Source organism: Cherax quadricarinatus, chromosome 2, assembly GCF_038502225.1.
Source record: "Cherax quadricarinatus isolate ZL_2023a chromosome 2, ASM3850222v1, whole genome shotgun sequence".
Taxonomy (NCBI): Eukaryota; Metazoa; Arthropoda; class Malacostraca; order Decapoda; family Parastacidae; genus Cherax; species Cherax quadricarinatus.
Window position 1 is genome coordinate 80755926 of NC_091293.1, and position 23963 is coordinate 80779888.

Genomic DNA, 23963 nt, shown 5'->3' on the forward strand with positions numbered 1-23963 from the left:
GCCCTGGGGCAGAGTGCATGGGCATGTCATTTATCGCCTGTTCGAAGTCATTTGGCGTCAGGATAACATCGGATAGGCTTGTGTTAATCAAATTTTGTGGCTCTCTCATAAAAAATTCATTTTGATCTTCGACTCTCAGTCTGGTTAGCGGCTTGCTAAAAACTGAGTTATATTGGGACTTGAGTAGCTCACTCATTTCCTTGCTGTCATCTGTGTAGGACCCATCTTGTTTAAGTAGGGGCCCAATACTGGACGTTGTTCTCGATTTTGATTTGGCATAGGAGAAGAAATACTTTGGGTTTCTTTCGATTTCATTTATGGCTTTTAGTTCTTCCCGCGATTCCTGACTCCTAAAGGATTCTTTTAGCTTAAGTTCGATGCTTGCTATTTCTCTGACCAGTGTCTCCCTACGCATTTCAGATATATTGACCTCTTTTAGCTGCTCTGTTATTCTTTTCCGTCGCCTGTAAAGGGAGCACCTGTCTCTTTCTATTTTACATCTACTCCTCCTTTTTCTTAGAGGAATAAGCCTTGTGCATACATCGAGTGCCACCGAGTTAATCTGTTCTAGGCATAAGTTGGGTCTGTGTTGCTTAGTATATCTTCCCAGCTTATATCGGTTAGGACTTGGTTTACTTGGTCCCACTTTATGTTTTTGTTATTGAAGTTGAATTTGGTGAATGCTCCCTCGTGACTAGTCTCATTATGTCGGTCTGGGGCTCCACGCATACATGTCTGAACCTCAATTATGTTGTGATCTGAGTATATTGTTTTTGATATGGTGACATTTCTTATCAGATCATCATTGTTAGTGAAGATGAGGTCTAGTGTATTCTCCAGTCTAGTAGGCTCTATTATTTGCTGGTTTAAATTGAATTTTGTGCAGAGATTTAAAAGCTCGTGTGAGTGTGAGTTTTCATCAGAGCTGCCTCCTGGTGTTATTACTGCAACAATATTATTTGCTATATTCCTCCATTTTAGGTGCCTTAAGTTGAAATCCCCCAGGAGCAAGATGTTGGGTGCAGGAGCTGGAAGATTTTCCAGACAGTGGTCAATTTTTAACAGCTGTTCCTGGAATTGCTGGGATGTTGCATCCGGAGGCTTGTAGACTACCACAATGACTAGGTTTTGGTTCTCGACCTTTACTGCTAAAACTTCCACTACATCATTTGAGGCATTAAGCAGTTCTGTGCAAACAAGTGACTGCAATGTACAGGCCAACCCCCCCCTTTTGCCTGTTCACTCTGTCACATCTGTATAGGTTGTGAGATGCACACGAGGAACATCAAAGAGTGATCTGTACCTTGTGTTATGGTCATGTGTTCTGTTGAGGTTGGCAAGGAGATGTTTGAGGGGAGGGTTAATATCAGAGTTAAGTGTTCTATGCATGTAATAGGTGCAGTAATAAGTATGGATGTTTTGTATGGTGAGTAGGTTTAGTGTTTTGAATATTGGTGGAGTGTGCTGCCTGTAGTGGGAATTTGTTATTCTGACTGCAGCCTTTTGTTGGGTAATTAGTGGTCTGAGATGGTTAATTGTTGTTGAGCCCCATGCACAAATTCCATAGGTGAGATAGGGGTAAATAAGAGAGTGATATAGGGCCAGGAGGGCTGACTGTGGAACATAGTACCGTATCTTTGATAGTACGCCTACAGTCTTGGAAATTTTCTTAGAAATTTGTTGTATATGTGTATGAAATTTGAGTCTATTATCAAGGTGGATTCCTAAGAATTTTCCCTCTGTTAGCTTTGTGATAGGTGATCCATTTATCATTATGTTAAGAGGGACATCTGTAGCTCTGTTACCAAACTGAATGAAGTAGGTTTTGTCAATGTTTAGTGTAAGTTTGTTAGTCCTCTTCCAGGTAGATATTTTCTGTAATTCGGTATTTACAGTATTGGCTAGCGTGACTGGGCTCAGGTGAGAGAAGACGTATGTAGTGTCATCTGCAAATAGTGTGGGTTTGAGTAATTGCGAAGCATCTGGTAGGTCATTTATGTATAGGAGAAAGAGAAGAGGGCCAAGGACACTTCCCTGTGGGACACCAACTGTAATTGGTTGTGCGGAAGAGTTTGCCCCATTTGCGTACACATATTGGCTTCTGTTGCTGAGGTATGACTTGAGGTAGTTGAGGGAGTGCCCTCTTATACCATAGTGTGACAATTTTATGTGGAGCAAGTCATGGTCAACTGTATCAAAAGCTTTACGTAAGTCAATGAAGATCCCCAGTGGGACTTCTTTTTTCTCTATTGCAGTGTATATATGTTCCAGCATGTGTATAATAGCATCATTAGTATTTTTATTAGGCCTGAATCCAAATTGGCAGGGGTTGAGTATGTTTTGGGAGATGAGGTAGGAGTAGATTCGTTTATGAATTAATTTTTCGAAGATTTTTGAGAGAGGGTGTAAGTTGGATATTCGCCTATAGTTATTCAACTCTGTTTGGTCTCCTCCTTTATGGATCGGGGTGACCCTTGCTATTTTGAGAACTGTAGGGAAGGTGGAGGATTCAATGGATTTGTTCAAGAGTGTTGCAATGATTGGTGATAGCACTTGTGACACTTTTTTGTATATAAAGGGTGGTAAGGTATTTAGTTCTCCTGCCTTGTTTTTTAGTGCGTTGATAATAAGGGAGACTTCATATGGGTTAGTCGGAGCTAGGAACAGCGTGTTCGGGTAGTTGCCAGTGAGGTAGTCATTTGGTGGGGTATCTGAGCTTGGGATTTTATTGGCAAGGTTTTGTCCTATAGTGGAGAAGAAATCATTGAGTCTGTTTGCTGTTTTTGTTGGTGGGAGTTGGGGTTCATCTGATTTTGCTAATTTTATTTCGCTGTTTCGTGATATCTTTTTTGTTCCTAGAATTTCTGATAGGGTTTTCCAGGTCTTTTTTATATCACCTCGTAAGTTGGATAATCTGTTCTCATAATACAATTTTTTTGCCCTTCTTATCAGGCTGGTTAGGACTGATGAGTAACGTTTTGTTTGGTCTCTGGTTATGTGACCCATTCTGTACTGTTTTTCATATCGGTGTTTTGTATTTATGGATTTGAGAATGCTGGGTGTTAGCCAAGGACTGTTCAGGCTTTTAGCTGTCATCTGTTTAGTTTTTTAGGGCAGTGCTTGTTATAGAGGTATTGGGTCTTTTTTAGAAAATTATTAATACATTCGTCAATATCTGTATAGATTTCTAGCTCAGTGTGCCAGTTAATGTTTGTTACTGCTGTTGTGAAGTTATTAATGGCTGCCTCATTGTGAAGTCTGAAGGTGACTTTAGTAGTGTCTTGGGGTAATTTACCAAGAGTTGTTATGAGGAAAGTAGGGTAGTGGTCTGTGTTATTATCTGTAATTATGCCTGATTTTAAAGGGGATATGGTGTTGGTCCAGATGTGGTCAAGTAGGGAAACACTAGTCTCTGTAACTCTTGTAGGTTTTGTTACTGTTGGTAGCAACATGCAGTTACTCATTGTGTTTGTGAATTCAGTAACGTGTGGGTCCTGGTCTTGTAGGAGATTTATATCGAAGTCACCTAAAAGTAGTAAGTGATCTTTGTTCATGCGTGCATCAGTTATCATACTTCCTAGGTTTTGACTAAATTGGCTAATGTTTTACTGTGGAACTCTGTAGATGTTTATCAATGTGAGAGGTTTTTGTAGGTATTTGGATTTGAATTTAGCTATTATATATTCCCCATGTTCATCCCTTGTGCAAGTATTAGTGATACATTCTAGTTGGTCTGAGTAGTATATAGTTGTGCCACCCCCTTGTTGATCTGGCGTACAGTTGTGTATGGCTGTGTAATCAGGAATGGCATAGACATCTGTAGTATCAGGCTATAGCCAGGTTTCAGTTAGTGTAATGATGGACATATTGGCATGCAAGAAATTTAGTAATGCTATGAGGTCATCGTAATGCTTGCTTAAAGATCTGATGTTGTAGTTAAAGACAATTATGTTGTTGTTGGCTCTGAGGAGTGCCTTTGATTGTTCTGCTGTGTAGTAATTACAGTTACTGTTTGATTCATTTAAGTCATTAAATAAGAGGTTGGTATCAGGATCAATGCTTGTAATCATAAGATTTGTAGTGAATCTATAGTTAGAATTAAGTATAAAACAAAGTAAATAGTCTAAAGCTAAAAAATAGCACCTGAATTATTTAACAAATGTAAAAATAATGAGCTAAGGTAGTTGTTTTTTAAACTAAAATAAAGGAGACAATATAAAAGGGACTAAAATAATTTGTGGTGAACAAATAAAGTGATGATCAAATAATGGAGCTTGGGAATATGATAGTAGGTAGTACTTTAAAGGTAATTCTTTAAAGTTAGAATTAGGGAAAACAATATAAAAGGGACTAATATAAGTTGTGGTGAACAATATAGTGGTAATCAAATAAATGAGCTTTGGAATATAAGGGCAAAATTGTGAACTTATTACACTTTAGCACCTGAGAATAGCACCTTGATTATTTTAACAATTGTGAATATATGAACTAGGGTAGTTATATAAAGCTAAAATAAAGGAGAAAATATATAAGGGACTAAAATTAAGTAATGGTAAACTAAGTTAAATGGACATAGTCACTATGAAATAATATTGGTTTAGGAGTAAGATCTGATTTGTAATATTAAATAAGTTGAGCAGTTTATTGCATAATAAAAAGTAAAAAAATATGAGGTAGTTGGTACTAGCTAGAAAAAGATAGTTTTGGTACTTGAAAAAAGTAATTGGAATATACACTAATTGCACACACAATAAAAGGTGACTAAAACAAGTAGTGGTAAACAAAATTAAATGGACAGGTAAGAACAATGAATAATATTAATTTGGAGTAAGATTTGACTTGTAACATAAAATTATGAGCAATTAATAGCAATAAGAAAGAAGTATAAAGTACTGGAGGTAGTTGGCATTAGCTAGTGATGAAAAATAAAAAAATAATAATGCACAATATAATAGTAACGTACACTATATGCACCACACGTATATATGTATTAAGGGCACTTATCTAATCTGTTACAGAAATGTCAGCTTTTCTAAGGAAGGTAGAGAAATCATGTTCGTTTGAGATGGTATATTGTTGTCCTGTTGATGTTTTCCTTACTATTATTTTCCCATCTCGCGTGAAACACTGATGTCTTTTGTTTTCCTGTTTAAGTTTTCTCAGCCTGAACAGAAGGTTTTGACGTTTTTTTGTTAGACACTCATTTATGTACACTCCATTTTTCATTGTAATTGCTGATTTAATTAGGTCCTTTCTTTTATCATATGAATGAAGTCGGATCATTATACTGTGTTTACTTCCTGGTTTTCCTAGCAAACGTGTTTCTGTGATTTCATTGTTTTGCACGATGACTTGTACGTGGTTCTGTATTATCCTGATAGCAGTTTCTTTGCACTGTGCTTGAGTTACGTCATTAGGAATGTTATTTTATATTTATTATCACACTGGCCGATTCCCACCAAGGCAGGGTGGCCCGAAAAAGAAAAACTTTCACCATCATTCACTCCATCGCTGTCTTGCCAGAAGGGTGCTTTACACTACAGTTTTTAAACTGCAACATTAACACCCCTCCTTCAGAGTGCAGGCACTGTACTTCCCATCTCCAGGACTCAAGTCCGGCCTGCCGGTTTCCCTGAATCCCTTCATAAATGTTACTTTGCTCACACTCCAACAGCACGTCAAGTATTAAAAACCATTTGTCTCCATTCACTCCTATCAAACACGCTCACGCATGCCTGCTGGAAGTCCAAGCCCCTCGCACACAAAGCCTCCTTTACCCCCTCCCTCCAACCCTTCCTAGGCCGACCCCTACCCCGCCTTCCTTCCACTACAGACTGATACACTCTTGAAGTCATTCTGTTTCGCTCCATTCTCTCTACATGTCCGAACCACCTCAACAACCCTTCCTCAGCCCTCTGGACAACAGTTTTGGTAATCCCGCACCTCCTCCTAACTTCCAAACTACGAATTCTCTGCATTATATTCACACCACACATTGCCCTCAGACATGTGTGGACTGTTTATTATAACTGCATCAGACAACTTATCTTGTTCAGTTTTGTCGTCTTGGAAATCAAGGTATTCATTTAGTCGAGTGTGCATGTTCTGATTCCAGTCCTTGATTGCTTCTTCAACCTTCATGTTTATTGTTGTTATTTGTTCAGTGTGACTGGCTATAGCTGCTTTCAGAGTATTTTCTGTGTCAACACTTCCCGATGTAATCTTCTCTTCAAGGTTTTGGATCTTGTTCTTGAGGTTGGTTATCTTGGATTCTCATCGCTCAAGTGTTGCTTTGATATCTTTGATTTCGTTTTCTAGAGCAACGATGTAGTCCTTGATATTGTCAGGAATAATCATACCTGAGTTATCATGGGTGAATCCTTTGAAGGGAGTGGAGTTGGAGGGGGAGTCAGCCATGTTTGTTGTTGTTATTCCCTGGGTGGTGGTGGTGAGGGGGGTTGATGATACACCGGCGACCATCAACACTCTCCCCTCCTCCCATCCTATCAATCATCACCAGATCTTCAATAAAGGTAAGTGGCATGTAACTGTGCATGTCTTCTTCAGTTTGTGTGTTTTTATTTTTATTTTATTATCACACCGGCCGATTCCCACCAAGGCAGGGTGGCCCGAAAAAGAAAAACTTTCACCATCATTCACTCCATCACTGTCTTGCCAGAAGGGTGCTTTACACTACAGTTTTTAAACTGCAACATTAACACCCCTCCTTCAGAGTGCAGGCACTGTACTTCCCATCTCCAGGACTCAAGTCCGGCCTGCCGGTTTCCCTGAATCCCTTCATAAATGTTACTTTGCTCACACTCCAACAGCATGTCAAGTATTAAAAACCATTTGTCTCCATTCACTCCTATCAAACACGCTCACGCATGCCTGCTGGAAGTCCAAGCCCCTCGCACACAAAACCTCCTTTACCCCCTCCCTCCAACCCTTCCTAGGCCGACCCCTACCCCGCCTTCCCTCCACTACAGACTGATACACTCTTGAAGTCATTCTGTTTCGCTCCATTCTCTCTACATGTCCGAACCACCTCAACAACCCTTCCTCAGCCCTCTGGACAACAGTTTTGGTAATCCCGCACCTCCTCCTAACTTCCAAACTACGAATTCTCTGCATTATATTCACACCACACATTGCCCTCAGACATGACATCTCCACTGCCTCCAGCCTTCTCCTCGCTGCAACATTCATCACCCACGCTTCACACCCATATAAGAGCGTTGGTAAAACTATACTCTCATACATTCCCCTCTTTGCCTCCAAGGACAAAGTTCTTTGTCTCCACAGACTCCTAAGTGCACCACTCACTCTTTTTCCCTCATCAATTCTATGATTCACCTCATCTTTCATAGACCCATCCGCTGACACGTCCACTCCCAAATATCTGAATACGTTCACCTCCTCCATACTCTCTCCCTCCAATCTGATATTCAATCTTTCATCACCTAATCTTTTTGTTATCCTCATAACCTTACTCTTTCCTGTATTCACCTTTAATTTTCTTCTTTTGCACACCCTACCAAATTCATCCACCAATCTCTGCAACTTCTCTTCAGAATCTCCCAAGAGCACAGTGTCATCAGCAAAGAGCAGCTGTGACAACTCCCACTTTGTGTGTGATTCTTTATCTTTTAACTCCACGCCTCTTGCCAAGACCCTCGCATTTACTTCTCTTACAACCCCATCTATAAATATATTAAACAACCACGGTGACATCACACATCCTTGTCTAAGGCCTACTTTTACTGGGAAAAAATTTCCCTCTTTCCTACATACTCTAACTTGAGCCTCACTATCCTCGTAAAAACTCTTCACTGCTTTCAGTAACCTACCTCCTACACCATACACTTGCAACATCTGCCACATTGCCCCCCTATCCACCCTGTCATACGCCTTTTCCAAATCCATAAATGCCACAAAGACCTCTTTAGCCTTATCTAAATACTGTTCACTTATATGTTTCACTGTAAACACCTGGACCACACACCCCCTACCTTTCCTAAAGCCTCCTTGTTCATCTGCTATCCTATTCTCCGTCTTACTCTTAATTCTTTCAATTATAACTCTACCATACACTTTACCAGGTACACTCAACAGACTTATCCCCCTATAATTAATATTTCATGTGGTAAAAAATTTTTTTTTTCATACTTTTGGGTGTCAGGAACGGATTAATTTGATTTCCATTATTTCTTATGGGGAAAATTCATTCGCAGAATGATAATTTCGCATAACATTGAGCTCTCAGGAACGGATTAATAGCGCTTTGCGAGGGTCCACTGTACAGCGGACCCTTGGTTTTCGTCAATCTTAGTTATCGCCGATTTTGGTTTTGGCCGACTTTTTTCGTCGATTTTTGGCTTCAGTTTTTGTCGGTTACCTCCGTTTTCATCGATCGTAAGGAACCTGTCCAGTCACCAGCGCACACAGAAAGCCGCCTCTAACACGCATTCTCAGCAATGTAATGTTGTGTCTCGGTCAGTGAACATATCCTGCTAGGTCATATGAAACATTTCATAATAATCCATTGTTTTTTCCACTTTTTTATCGTGTGTGACTGCTAAATAAGCGACCATGCAAGAGCTTCGTCTGCAACAGCAACAGACCACGGCTGAGGAAATTGCTTCAGAGGAAGAGGAAGAGAGATGGTAGAAGGTGCCTTCTTCAAAGATTATGGAGATTTGTGCAATGTGGACTAAAGTGCATTCATTTGTGGAGGAACATCACCCTGAGAAAGCTGTTGCAATCTGTCCTGGTGACTTTTACAGTGACAGTGCCATGTCCCATTCTAGGCAAATCTTAGAGACGCTGGAAACAGATCTATCTGGACAGATATTTTGTGCGACAGGGGTCCAGTGACAAAAAGCTGGTCCTAGTGACAGTAAAAAACAAAGGGGGGAAGTGACCCCAGATAAGGATTTGGTACCTAGTGGCCTTATGGAGGGGGATTCCCCTTTCAAACAATAACCTATCTTCCCTCTCCCTCCCTCCCTGCAACAACAGCCTTCAATAAAGGTAAGTGTCATGTTTAATGTTCATTCTTTTGTACATGTAAATGTATATTTAAGGTAAAAAATTTTTTTTTGATACTTCTGGGTGTCTGGAACGGATTAATTCCATTTACATTATTTCTTATGGGGAAAATGGTTTCGGTTTTGGTTGATTTTGGTTTTGGCAGATGCCTCTGGAATGGATTAAACATGAAAATCAAGGGTGCACTGTATACAAGAGTTGGCAAGAAGAAAGGTATGACTAATTCCTCTACAAATAGAGGTAAGGATGTGATCATTGTTGGGGACTTGCAGATTGCATATATGGACAGAGCATTCTTTAGCAGGCAGGAGAGCAAGACAGATGGTGCCAACTCCAGGGTAAAGCTTTTCCCTGGAATTTTCACAGATAACTAGAACATCCCTCTTATCTTCCTCACTTCTGGAGGTAATGATTTTGATAAAAGGGAGGACTTGAATACCAAATACAGAACTAATAAATTACAGTGGACCCCCGCATAACGATCACCTCCGAATGCGACCAATTATGTAAGTGTATTTATGTAAGTGCGTTTGTACGTGTATGTTTGGGGGTCTGAAATGGACTAATCTACTTCACAATATTCCTTATGGGAACAAATTCGGTCAGTACTGGCACCTGAACATACTTCTGGAGTGAAAAAATATCGTTAACCGGGGGTCCACTGTAATTAAGTTTAAGGGAGGGATCCCAATCGTAAGTACCATTTTGCCTAATATAGGCTTCCCTGCCTCCTAGCAGTAAATAAGTGCCTAGGAGTGAGGCAGTTATTGTATGCTGTTTCCAATGAGAGGAGCAGAAAGACTCCAGTGGAAGTAGTAAGCTGCACCGTTTGGCTAACTGCATTTAGCCTCAGTTCTCATTCAATCACTTTGGACTAAGTCATGTGGGCAGTGAATAGATGCCCAGGGTAGTTGGTGTAAATTGCTGGCTAGACAACTGGGATAATTTTTATGGCAAACACAATATATACACAAGGGTTGGGGTGCATCATTCTGGGGTACGAGTGATAGTTTTAGCCAGTTCAATCAAAGAAAGAGTTGCTGGATTTTCTAAGATTTTAAACTGGTGGATGATAGAGGTATGGGTGTGTGTGCATAGAGAACAGAGGGGGTGCATTACTAGAGATGAAACAAACAAGTAAACAAATTTTATTTCTTTGCAAAGGTTATAATGTGTGATTACATATTATTAAGTGTTGTTAAGCACAAAGAAAGCTAGTAACATTCCGGGGCATTTTGGGCAGACTAATCCTCATGCTTACATATGACCTAAAACTAGACAGGTTAAAGAGTGGTAAATTTTAATATTTTAGGAAAGCAGAAGAATAATACTTCAGCTCAAAATAGTGACAAAAACAAAGGAATTCAATTACAAACAGAGACAGTGGATAGAGATGAGGCAAAATTTTTCTTTAACTTTCGGTATATAAACAGATGGAGTGCCAGAAGCAACTTACATGAGCTAAGATCAGTTTCAGGTGCAGGAAACATATTATTGCAGTAACAAAGACCTGATTCAATCTGACAAATAGGAAAGAGGGCAAAGTACAATTTATGTTAAGGAAAGTTTAAACTGTTAAATTAGAGAGAAAACCTACTCTTAGATGCAGTCTACAGTCCTTAAACTTATAGTGGCCACAGTAAACTTCTATGAGATGAAATTACTAAGCATCTGGATTTGAAAAAGATGTTTTAGTTTTAATGGAAAATTGGCTATTTCTTGATATCATTTGATAGAATGGAAGATATACTTTTCAAAAAGGATTTTGGTTGGCTTCAGGATCAGAAGTAGCTTGAAATAGAGTTCAAAGTTGTGGAAATATTCAATTTTTTCTGATTTTCCTGAGGACTGGTAAGGATACCCTACATTTCCAGTCTGTTTTATGGGTTTTTACTAGGTCTGGTTTTATTATTGGGACTCCGTAAACCATGACCAATCATTCCTGGTTATATTTTATTAATTAAAAAATTTTTTGTGTGACAGATTCAGAATGGAAGACAAGTGTAATATAAGAGAGGTCTGGGGATGTGATTAATGAATTGAGGAAATGTTTTAGTGCCTGGAATGTCTACAGTGTTTATTGTAGACTCTGCTTTTAAATTTTAATTTTTTTAATTTTGTCAAATTGGCCAAATTACCGACTGCTGTGCACTTTATAGGGTGATTTTGACAATTGAATGAGCAGTTTCTTGTGCTCAATCGACAGAACAGAAGGCATACTAGTGAAATAGCTAAGAATTTGGTCAATTTGAATAATGGAATTGGCTTAAAATGGAGCTCTGATGGGCTAAACTGCTGATAGGTAAATTGTGCCTAGACCACTAACTTTGTGCCTGCTTTATTACATAGGTTTTCTATGGAATTTCATACTTTTGGTGTCATTACCTTTATAAAAAGATTCTCTACCATATCAGAAGAAAAAAAAAATTTTACATGCAGACACTGTGAGCATTCTAATTGTGGGGATACTGACAGTAAAGGGGGTTAATAGGATAGTTTCTTGTAATCAATGGGTAGGGTGGAAGTAACATTAGCAAAGTAGCCAAGAATTGAATCAGTTTGAGCTGTGAAATAGGCTTGAAGTGTAAATTGCTCCTCGATCTCAAACTTCACACTTGCATACCTTACCTTTACCTTTACCTTTTGACAAGTTTCGAGTGTCACTACTCTCAGAGCCTGGCCATGGGCCAGACTCTTCTGGTACTTGCCTGGTCAACCAGGCTTTTGCTGCTGGAGGCCCACTGCCCCATATATCCATCACACCCTGGTTGATCTGGCACCTGGTGAAGATACTTGGCCAGTTTTCTCTTGAAGACTTCTACACTTGTTCCAGCCATGTTTCTGGTATCTTCTGGTAAGATGTTGAATAATCTGTTGATACAGATACAGTGTTCCCTTATTGTGCCCACCGCACCCCTGCTCCTCACTGGGTTTATTTTGCACTTCCTTCCATATCTGTCACTCCAGTATGATGTTAGGGCAGTGTGCAGATTTGGGACCAGGCCCTCAAGTACTTTCCAGGTATATATTGTCATGTCTCTCCCCCATTCAAGTGAATACATGTTCAAGACTTTAAGGTGTTCCCAGTAATTTAAGTGCTTTACTGGGTCTGTGTGTGCCGTAAATGATCTCTGCATTTGTTCCAGCTCTGATATTTCTCCTGCCCTGAATGGGGCCATCAGCATTGAACAATATTCCAAATGAGGGAGCACTAACAATTTGAAGTGTCACCACTGGCATTATTTCCCTTGTTTTGAAAGTTCTCAATACCCACCCCGTCATCCTCCTGGCTGTCGTGATCTTTGTCTTATTATGTTCTTTGAAAGAAAGGCCAGCTGACATGATTATTTTGAAATCTTTTACGTGTTCCTTTCATTCTATTTGGTAATCCTCTTAAGTTTTGTATACAATGTTTCTTTTGAGTTCTTCATTCTTTCCATATCTAAGCAGCTGGAACTTATCACCATTCAACATCATGTTGTTCTCCACTGAAAAACCCAGCTTATATCTTCCTGTAATTTTTTCACTGTCTTCTACTGTAGTGACTTTCATGCTTATTTTAGTGTCATCTGCAAATGATGATACAGAACTGTGACAGGTGTTTTTATCTGTCTGCTATGAGGATAAGAAACAGCAGAGGTGCCAGGACAGTGCCTTGGGGAACTGAGGTTTTTACCTTGCTGATGCTGGATTTTGCTCTGTTTGCTACTACTTTTTGTGTTTTGTGTTAGGAACCTGAAAATCCATCTTGCCTACCTTCCATGATCGCATTTGTCAAACACCTTTGCAAAATCTATGTAAATCACATCTGTGTTTTGGTTGTCTTCCAACCCCTCCATAATTCTGTCATGGTTCAGCAGCTGTGAAGGCATGAGCATCCTGCTCTAAAGTCATGCTGGTTTGGGTTATGCCAGTTGTGCTGGTCCATGAAATTTGTAATCTGCCATCTTATCACTCTTTCGAATATTTTTATGATGTGAAAAGTTAAGGCTACTGGTCTGTAATTTTAAGCTAGTGCTCTACTACCTCCCATATGTAAAGGAACTATGTCTGCACTCTTTAAGCTCTCTGGTATTTCACCTAGATCTAGGTTCTTTCTCCAGAGCATATTGAGGGCTCATTCTAATGGTACTCAACACTTCTTTATAAACAGAGCATTCCATGAATCTGGTCCAGGTGCTGAGTGGGTGGGCATATTATCCATTTCTTTTTCAAAATTTATGGGATTTGTATTAACATCAGGTAATTGATCTGCACAGCCTTCTGCTGGAGTGAAAAATGTTTCTGCATTCTCGACCTTGCTGTCATTTAGTGGGTTGCTGAACACCGACTCGTACTGTTCTTTTAGAATTTCACTCATTTCCTGTTGATCATCAGTATACAAGTCTCCTCTTAATAGTGGTCCAATTCTACAGGTACTTCTTATCTTGGATTTTGCATAGAAATAGAAATATTTTGGATTTCTTGCAATATCCTGTATTGCATTTTGTACCCTTTGTACTTCTGTTAAGTATGGTATCCTAAGTTTTTGCTCTAATTCAGTGATCTCTCAGCTAAGGCTGTGTTTCCTCTGTTGTGACATATTTGTGTTTCTCAGCAATTTAATAACCCATTTCCTTCTTCTGTACCATTTACGCTCTCTATATCTGATCTTCTGGGCTTCCTTAATGGTACGTGTTTAATACAGACCTTGTATGATTCTACATTCATCTTTTCAGGCACTGGTGGAGATTTAGGGTGCTCATGTCTGATTCCCAGGATATGTCTGATAGTTCTTGGTTTATTTTTTCCATTCAATTCTTTGGTTGTTGAAATTAAACTTACTGAACATCCCTTCTCTTACATTAGTGCTGCAGTCCCCTAACCCTGAGTTAATACTTGTTTGTACTTCCATGATGTTGTGGTCAGAGTATATTGTTTTTATAATTATGCCTCTGATTAATTCCTTGTTGTTTGTGAATATCAAATCAAGGGTATTTTCATTTCTAGTGGGATCAGTTATCTGTTGGTTCAATGAGTGCTTTTCACAAAGCCTCATTAGTTTCCTGGTATATGCCTGTTGAGCCAGGGTGGTTCCAGAAGATATTTCAGGTATAACGTTGCATTGAGCCATCTTCCATTTTACATAAGGGAAATTAAAATCTCCAAGGAGTATATTTGGTGTGGGATTTCCTAGCCTATTCAGACAGCTATCTGTCTTCCTTAACTGACCTGTGAATTCCTCAGCAGTTGCTGATACAGCCTGGTCACAGACCGGGCTGTGAGGGCATTGACCCCCGGAACCCTCTCCAGGTATACTCCAGGTATGTACAGCCTCTCCTCACTTAGCGGTGTACTCATTTACTGACCACTCTGACTTACGACCAGCTCTCCAACCAGGGTGCAAACCTAAGTAATGTATATTAGAGCTGATTTCCTCTATTCTGTTCATTACAGTACAGTGGTCCCTCGTTTATCGTCCTTAATCCATTCCTGGAAGTGGGACTATTATCGAAATAGATGATTTTCGAATCAATTTTCCCCATAAGAAATAATGTAAATACAATTAATCCATTCCTGACACCCAGAAATATTAAAACAAAAAAAATTTTTACATGAAATATAGATGTAGCACATAAACAATACAATGGGACATGATGAATGAAACATTAACAGCATAACACTTGCCTTTATTGGCAATTCTTCTTAGTGTATGGAAGACTGGAGGAGGAGAGAGATTGAATTACTGTTTGGAAGGGGAATCCCCTTCCATCAACACCTCAGGTACCAAGTGCTTTTCTGGGGTTACTTCTCTTCTCTGTTTCTTAATGCCACTAGGACCAGTTTGAGAGTCACTGGAGTCCTGTCTCACAAAAAAAACTGTCCAGAGAGCTCTGTTTCTGGCGTCTCTTTAAAACTTCCCTAAGATGGGCCACGACTTTGTCACTGTACAAGTTGCCGATATGGCTTGCAACATCCTTCTCAGGGTGATGTTTCTCCATAAATCTTTCCATCCTACCCCACATTTCAAAAATCTCCTTAATTTCTGAAGAAGGCACCTTCTTCCATCTCTCTTCCTCCTCCTCTGCAGCAAGATTCTGAGCTGCGATCTGTTGCTGTTCCTGTTGAAGCTCTTGCAGCTCCTCAGTGGTTAGCTCTTCGTTGTGGTCCTCCACCAACTCTTCCACATCCTCCAAACTTGCATCCAACCCCATGGAACTCCCCAATGCCACAATAGAGTTCACAACTGACATAGGCTCATCAGGGGCCGCCTCAAACCCTTCAGAATCCCTCGTGGACACAATCTGGCCACGAGTTTCTCCAAGCAGAGTTCAAAGTCCTGGTAGTCACTCCCTCCCAAGCCTTACCTATAAGGCTTATGCAATGGAGAATACTGAAGTGTTCTTTCCAAAAATCTCTTAGGGTCAAGTGAGTGTCTGTGGTCACAGTCAAGCACCTGTGAAACATTGCTTTGGTGTAGTTTTTTAAAGTTTGAAATGACCTGCTGGTCCATGGGCTGGAGGAGAGGAGTGGTATTCGGGGGCAAGAACTTTACTGTGATGAACCCAAACTCCTTTAGAATTAGGTCATCCAAGTTTGGAGGATGAGCAGGTGCATTGTCCATTACTAGGAGGCACTTGAGATCCAATTTCTTTTCCAGGAGGTAAATCTTCACGCTAGGGCCAAACACTTCATTGAACCACTCGGCAAAAACTTCCCTCGTGACCCATGTCTTATTATTAGATCTCCAAAACACACAGTTTACTCTTCATAACATTGTTTTTCTTGAACACTCTGGGATTTTCAGAATGGTATACTAGTAACGGCTTCACTTTGAAATCCCCACTAGCATTAACACAGAACATGAGCGTCAGCCTGTCTTTCATAGGCTGGTGTCCTGGCAGTGCCTTTTCCTCCTGAAAAATGTAGGTCCTCTTTGGGATTTTCTTCCAAAAGAGGCCTGTTTTGTCACTATTGAACATTTGTTCAGGTTTCAGTCCTTCAGCCTCTATGTACTCCTTGAATTCCTGCACATACATGTATTTTTCAGCCGTTTTTTGGTCCGAACTGGCAGCCTCACCATACCTTATCACACTGTGTATGCCAGTACGCTTCTTAAATCTCTCAAACCAGCCTTTGCTGGCCTTAAATTCACTCACATCACCACTAGTTGCAGGCAATTTCTTTACCAGATCGTCATGCAACTGCCTAGCCTTTTCACAAATAATGGACATCATAAGACTATCTCCTGCTAATTGTTTCTCATTTATCCACACCAATAATAACTTCTCAACATCTTCAAGTACTGGTGATCTCATTTTTGTCAGCATATTTACCCCCTTTGCAACAACAGCTTCCTTGATTTCCTTTTTCTTGGCTACGATGGAAGATATGGTTGTATGGGATTTGTTATACATCCTGGCTAGTTCGCCCACACGTACACCACTTTCATATTGTTCCATGATGTTTTTCTTAAATTCAATCGTATTTCTCACCTTCTTTACCAAAGGCTTGGCACTAGGAGCTTTCTTTGGAGCCTTGGTAGCTTATTTAGCACTTGCAAGCACTAAAATGAATGGAATATTATGAAATATTTCGTATGAGCAAGTGAGGGGACCGTCGCTCACTGGTAAACAATGGCACAATGGCTGGGAAGGAAGGCCGAGGCGGCTCAGAGCCGTGAGTACGCGTCCAGAACGAAAGACGATTAGCGAGTCAACGGACCATTTGCGAGCCAATGTTTGGACGAAATAACACGACGATTTCCCAAAAGGACGACTATCGAGCCTTACTATTATCGAGGGACCACTGTATATGGAACATAATAAACATTTAAAAATATACTAGAAATGTTATGATTGGTGCAAAGGTTACATTAAAAAAACATCTGAAGATGGTTGACACAAACCCATTACCAGTATAGTATGCTCCTCACTTAATGACCAAGTCATAAAAGAAAGATGAACAGAGTGCACAAGGAGAGCAAATGATAGAATTGGTGAGGCAGTGTCAAAAAATTTTGCTGAGAATAAGAAAATTTTTCTGGAGATAAACAAGTTAAAAAAGCCTAGGGAACAAATAAATTTGTCAATTAAAAACAAAGTAGGGAAGTTAGTACATGGGGAGCTGGAGGTATTGGGTAGATGGCGGGAATATTTTGAGGAACTTTGAAATGTTGATGAAGAAAGGGAGGCAGTAATTTCATGCACTGGCCAGGGAGGTATAACATCTTTTAGGAGTGAAGAGAGGGATGTGAGTGTGGGAGAGGTGTGTGAGCCATTACATAGAATGAAAGGGGGTACAGCAGCTGGAACTGACGGGATCATGACAGATATGTTAAAAGCAGGGATATATCTTGTTGGAATGGTTGATATTTTTGTTCAATAAATGTATGAAAGAGGGTAAGGTACTTGGGAATTGGAGGAGCATGTTTTTTTATTTTATTATCACACTGGCCGATTCCCACCAAGGCAGGGTGGCCCGAAAAAGAAAAACTTTCACCATCATTCACTCCATCACTGTCTTGCCAGAAGGGTGCTTTACACTACAGTTTTTAAACTGCAACATTAACACCCCTCCTTCAGAGTGCAGGCACTGTACTTCCCATCTCCAGGACTCAAGTCCGGCCTGCTGGTTTCCCTGAACCCCTTCATAAATGTTAATTTGCTCACACTCCAACAGCACGTCAAGTATTAAAAGCCATTTGTCTCCATTCACTCCTATCAAACACGCTCACGCATGCCTGCTGGAAGTCCAAGCCCCTCGCACACAAAACCTCCTTTACCCCCTCCCTCCAACCTTTCCTAGGCCGACCCCTACCCCGCCTTCCTTCCACTACAGACTGATACACTCTTGAAGTTATTCTGTTTCGCTCCATTCTCTCCACATGTCCGAACCACCTCAACAACCCTTCCTCAGCCCTCTGGACAACAGTTTTGGTAATCCCGCACCTCCTCCTAACTTCCAAACTACGAATTCTCTGCATTATATTCACACCACACATTGCTCTCAGACATGACATCTCCACTGCCTCCAGCCTTCTCCTCACTGCAACATTCATCACCCATGCTTCACACCCATATAAGAGCGTTGGTAAAACTATACTCTCATACATTCCCCTCTTTGCCTCCAAGGACAAAGTTCTTTGTCTCCACAGACTCCTAAGTGCACCACTCACCCTTTTCCCCTCATCAATTCTATGATTCACCTCATCTTTCATAGACCCATCCGCTGACACGTCCACTCCCAAATATCTGAATACATTCACCTCCTCCATACTCTCTCCCTCCAATCTGATATCCAATCTTTCATCACCTAATCTTTTTGTTATCCTCATAACCTTACTCTTTCCTGTATTCACTTTCAATTTTCTTCTTTTGCACACCCTACCAAATTCATCCACCAATCTCTGCAACTTCTCTTCAGAATCTCCCAAGAGCACAGTGTCATCAGCAAAGAGCAACTGTGACAACTCCCACTTTATGTGTGATTCTTTATCTTTTAACTCCACGCCTCTTGCCAAGACCCTCGCATTTACTTCTCTTACAACTCCATCTATAAATATATTAAACAACCACGGTGACATCACACATCCTTGTCTAAGGCCTACTTTTACTGGGAAATAATTTCCCTCTTTCCTACATACTCTAACTTGAGCCTCACTATCCTCGTAAAAACTCTTCACTGCTTTCAGTAACCTACCTCCTACACCATACACCTGCAACATCTGCCACATTGCCCCCCTATCCACCCTGTCATACGCCTTTTCCAAATCCATAAATACCACAAAGACCTCTTTAGCCTTATCTAAATACTGTTCACTTATATGTTTCACTGTAAACACCTGGTCCACACACCCCCTACCTTTCCTAAAGCCTCCTTGTTCATCTGCTATCCTATTCTCCGTCTTACTCTTAATTCTTTCAATAATAACTCTACCATACACTTTGCCAGGTATACTCAACAGACTTATCCCCCTATAATTTTTGCACTCTCTTTTATCCCCTTTGCCTTTATACAAAGGAACTATGCATGCTCTCTGCCAATCCCTAGGTACCTTACCCTCTTCCATACATTTATTAAATAATTGCACCAACCACTCCAAAACTATATCCCCACCTGCTTTTAACATTTCTATCTTTATCCCATCAATTCCGGCTGCCTTACCCCCTTTCATTTTACCTACTGCCTCAGGAGGAGCATGTATAGTTCCTTTATATATATAGGGAAGGGGGACAAAAGAGACTGTAAAAATTATAGAGGCATAAGTTTACTGAGTATACAAGGAAAAGTGTACAGTAGGGTTATTATTGAAAGAATTAGAGGCAAGACAGAGAGTAGGACTGCTGATGAGCAAGGAGGCTTTAGAGTGGGTAGGGTTGGCAGAGAGTGTGTATAGTTCCTTTACGTAAAGGGAAGGGGGATGAAACAGATTGTAAAAACTTACAGGGGAATAGTTTACTGAGTATACCAGGTAAAGTGGTGTATGGTAGGGTTATTATTGACAGAATTTGAGGTAATAGAGAGAGCCTCCTTGTTCATCTGCAATCCTGCTCTCTTTTTTTTTTATACAAGTTGGCCGTCACCATGCCTTGGTGGAAGATGGCCGACTTGTTGAAAAAAAAAAACAGAGCAGGATTTCAGATGAATAAGAAGGCTTTAGAATGGGTAGGGGATGTGTACATCAAAGTATTTACATTGAAGCATATATGTGAATAGTATTTGAGGGTATGGAAGTTTTTATTGCATTTATGGATTTAGAAAAAGCATATGATAGTGTAGATAGGGAAGCAGTGTGGCAGATGTTGCAAGTGTATGGAATGGGTAGTAAGTTACTAAATGCTGTAAAGAGTTTTTATGAGGATAGCGAGGCTCGGGTTAGGGTGTGTAGAAGAGAGGGAGACTACTTCCCGGTAAAAGTAAGTCTTAGACAGGGATGTGTAATGTCACCATGGTTGTTTAACATATTTATAGTTGGGGTTGTAAATGAAGTATGCTAAGGTGTTTGGGAGAGGGGTGGGATTAAATTTTGGAGAATCAAATACAAAATGGGAGTTGACACAGTTAGGTTTTGCTGATGATACTGTGCTTTTGGGAGATTCTAAAGAAAAGTTGCAAAGGTTAGTGGATGAGTTTGGAAGGGTGTATAAAGGTAAAAAGTTGAGAGTGAACAGTAATAAGAGTAAGGTGATGAGGGTATCAAACGATTTAGATAAAGAAAAATTGGATACCACGTAGGAGGGAGGGAGTATGGAAGAAGTGAATGTATTCAGATATTTAGGAGTTGACTTGTCAGCAGATGGGCTTATGAAGGACGAGGTTAACCATAGAACTGATAAAGGAAATAAGGTGAGTGGTGTGTTGAGGTATCTGTGGAGACAGGAAATGTTATCCATGGAGGCAAAGAAGAGAATGTACGATAGTACTGTGGTACCAACACTCTTATATGGGTGTGAAGCATGGGTTGTAATTGCTACAGCAAGGAGGAGGCTGGAGGCAGTGGAGATGTCGTGTCTAGGGGCAATGTGTGGTGTAAATATTCATAGTGTGGAAAATAGGAGGTGTGGAGTTGAAGTATTAGTCAGAGGGCTGAAGAGGGGTCATTGAGGGTGGAACAAAATATGACTTGGAGAACCTATAAATCTGTAGTGGAAGCGATGTGGGGTGGGGGTCATCCAAGGAAAGGGTGGAGGGGGGTTAAAAGAGGTTTTGTGGGCAATGGGCTTGGATTTCCAGCAAGCATGCATGAGTGTATTAGATAGGAGTGAATGGAGAGAAAGGATTTTTAGGACCTGAGGAGCTGTTGGAGTGTGAGCAGGGTAATATTTTGTGAAGGATTCAGGAAAACTGGTTAGCCAGACTTGAGTCTTGGAGGTGGGAAGTACAATGCCTGCACTTTAAAGGACGAGTTTGGGATATTGGATGTTTGGAGGGATATCTAAACTGTCGTATCTGAGCGCCTCTGCAAAAACAGTGATTATGTATGAATGATAATGAAAGTGTTGAATGATGATAAGTTTTTTCCTTCTTTCTGGGTTTTTCTTTTTGGGTCACCCTGCCTTGGTGGGAAATGGGCGAGGTGTTAAAAAAAAAATAATTAGGATAACCCAATGTAGTCAAACAATGCGGCTTATTTCCATGTTTTGAGGTGTATTAGGTCTTTAAACAACATTGATATCTCACCTATTCCTTGTATGTAGTGTCAGAAGACCAAAGAAGAAAAAAAATAGAAAAAATAGTTATTTGCTTCAATTTATACTGTATATTCTATGTCGAGTAATGTCAGGCTATGCATTTCTCCGTGCTTGAAGTGCTAAGACTTCTTTAGTCACATCTAGTATCATAAGAAAGTAGTGTACATAGTGTTAAATATTAAAAACAAAAAAAATCTGAAAAACATCATAATTTGGCATTAATAAATTGTAAAACAAATATTGCTGGGTCATTTACACTGCGCCGACTGATCATTTGTTCGCCAACTGCAACACGCTATAAAATGATAAGTTTTCATCACATTCCACTCATTTTTGTCATATTCAGTTTATAAAAAATGCACCTTTTCATTCTGTAAGAATTTTTTTTTATATATTTTCCAGAATATTGCCACATATGCACAGTAATTTTAATTTCTGGGTATGCCACAGTTAAGAGGTTAATTGTGGACACAGAAGAGGCTTTCAGTTTGGGGGCCCCAAAATCGAATGATCCTTGTGTTGAGATAAAAAAAAAAAAGTATATTTTTCTCCATGTAATAAGACCAAAATGAACAAAATCTATCCCATTCTTATGGAATCATGCCTCTTCAAGGGGGGCTCCTTGGCGTGGTGAAGAGGCTCTTGGTCTGAGGAATTAGACCTGTCAGTCTCCTTCCTCAGACCGAACCTGATTACCCCCCAATCCCCCCTTCCCTATCCCATCCTCCCCTTTTCCCTTTCCTCCTCCCCCTCCCCACCCCTCCCTTTTGCCCTTCCTCTTTTTGGCCTTTGGGATTTTTCCCACAGGCACGCTAGTTCTTAGGTAGGGGAAAGGGTACCAGGGTCCATCCCATTCCGTTGAGGTTCTTGGCGGTGGCGTAGTTTGCCGTGGAATCTGGATCGCCTGGGGATGTCCCGATCCCTCTCCGGTATCCCGGAGAGTGGCTTTGGGTGTCTTTCGGGTGACGGGTGTATCTCTGGAAGCCACCTTTCGGATTCCGGGGGTGGTGGCCAAAGGAGGTATGCTTTGTGGCGGATATCCGGCCGCCCTCTCTTTTGTCCACCGAGGTAGCTCGGCAGATGTGAGGTTGCTATCCCGGATTGCTGGTTTACTGGCATGATGGGTGGGGTATGGCACGGGTTCCATGCTGCATCTACGCTACTTGCGGTGCTGAGGTCCTCTTGGGCACGGAGGGAGATTTCTGGCCCTTTCATTCCTCCTAGGAACTATCCCTCCCTGGTCCCCCCTTTTTTTTATTTTTATTTTCTTTTCTTCTTTCTTTTTTTTTCTTAAAAACAAAAAGAAAGAAGTAACCTAACCATGGAGAACCCAATTCATGAACCTGCTACCCCCGGGCCCCTTCTTGATACCACACCCCGTTCTGACCCCGCCTTGTCTTTGGACCACTCTTCGGACACTCCTCATGCCTCTGTACCTCTTGCCGGTGCTGTTTCCTCACCCGCTTCAGGTACTGAGGTCTCGACTGACTCCTTTTATTTATCTGACCTCCGCTCTCCTTTGACTATGCTTCCGGCCTCTCCCTCTACGATGCGCCAATTTTCGAATCGCCGGCCCGTTCCACGTCAGACCAACTCTGGTCCCACGCCTAAACGCCAATGAGAATTACCTGCTGATGATACTTCTCCACCTTCTCGTTCTTCTCAGAAAAGATCGACACGTCCTGCACTCCCTTTCCACGCTCAGTTTCAGACTGCACAATGGACTAAATTCTTCACTTTACGACCGACTTCCTCTACCGCCTATCTTTCTGACCACAGTATTGGCAAGGCACTCCTACGCCATGTTGGTAAAGATATTTCTTTTCATGCTCTTAAGAGTGGTACGCGCATCATCACTGTACAGAATGCTACCCAAGCTCATGATCTTTCTCTTCTTTCCCATATAGATACTGTTCCTGTCACTATTGAAAAACATCATTCCCTCAATTCTTGTAGTGGTACCGTCATTCTGCCCCATACCATAGTTCAACAAAATTTCCAGACATGTGGCAATGACATTCTTGAACAGCTGGAACTCTAAGATCTCCCAATCCTCAAGGTAGACACTTATGTTCTTCCTGCCCACGGGCGGAGACGATACCCTAGCAGTGTGGCTCGTTTAACTTTTGACAGCCATGAACTACCATCCTCAGTTTATGTAGCAGGACATCGGTTACAAGTTCAAAAGGTGATCCCTACAACACAACAGTGTAGAAATTGCTGGCGATTTGGCCATCCAGCGGAATATTACAGATCTATAGCCGAATGCCCAGTCTGTGGTGCCGATGACCATTCTAATACATCTTGCAATCAACCTCCCTCTTGCCTTAATTGTTATGAGGCTCACCCTTCGTACTCTCGCCGTTGCTAAGTCTACTTAAATGAGCGGAAAATCCGTTACCGCAAAGAGGCAGAAGGTCTCCCTTATGCCATGGCAGTTTCACATCTCCGCCTCCAAGGGAGACTACCTCGTGTTTCTTATTCCCATGTTTCAAAACGTTCCCCCACTTCTGGGGTCCCATCTTCTGCAGCCTCCTCTGTGGTTACCTCTCCCATAGTCACTCCTGTATCTAATTCTTTTGCTGTCCTAGGCTCAGATGTCCCTACTTCAATGCCTCAGTCTGTTCACGCTTCTTCGTGTTCTCCCTCACAAGCCTCAGTATCAACGAGACCTCGTACGACACCTCCTCCCAATCATCCCTCTACTTCTCAGAAGTCAAAAAAAGGTCCTTTAACCCC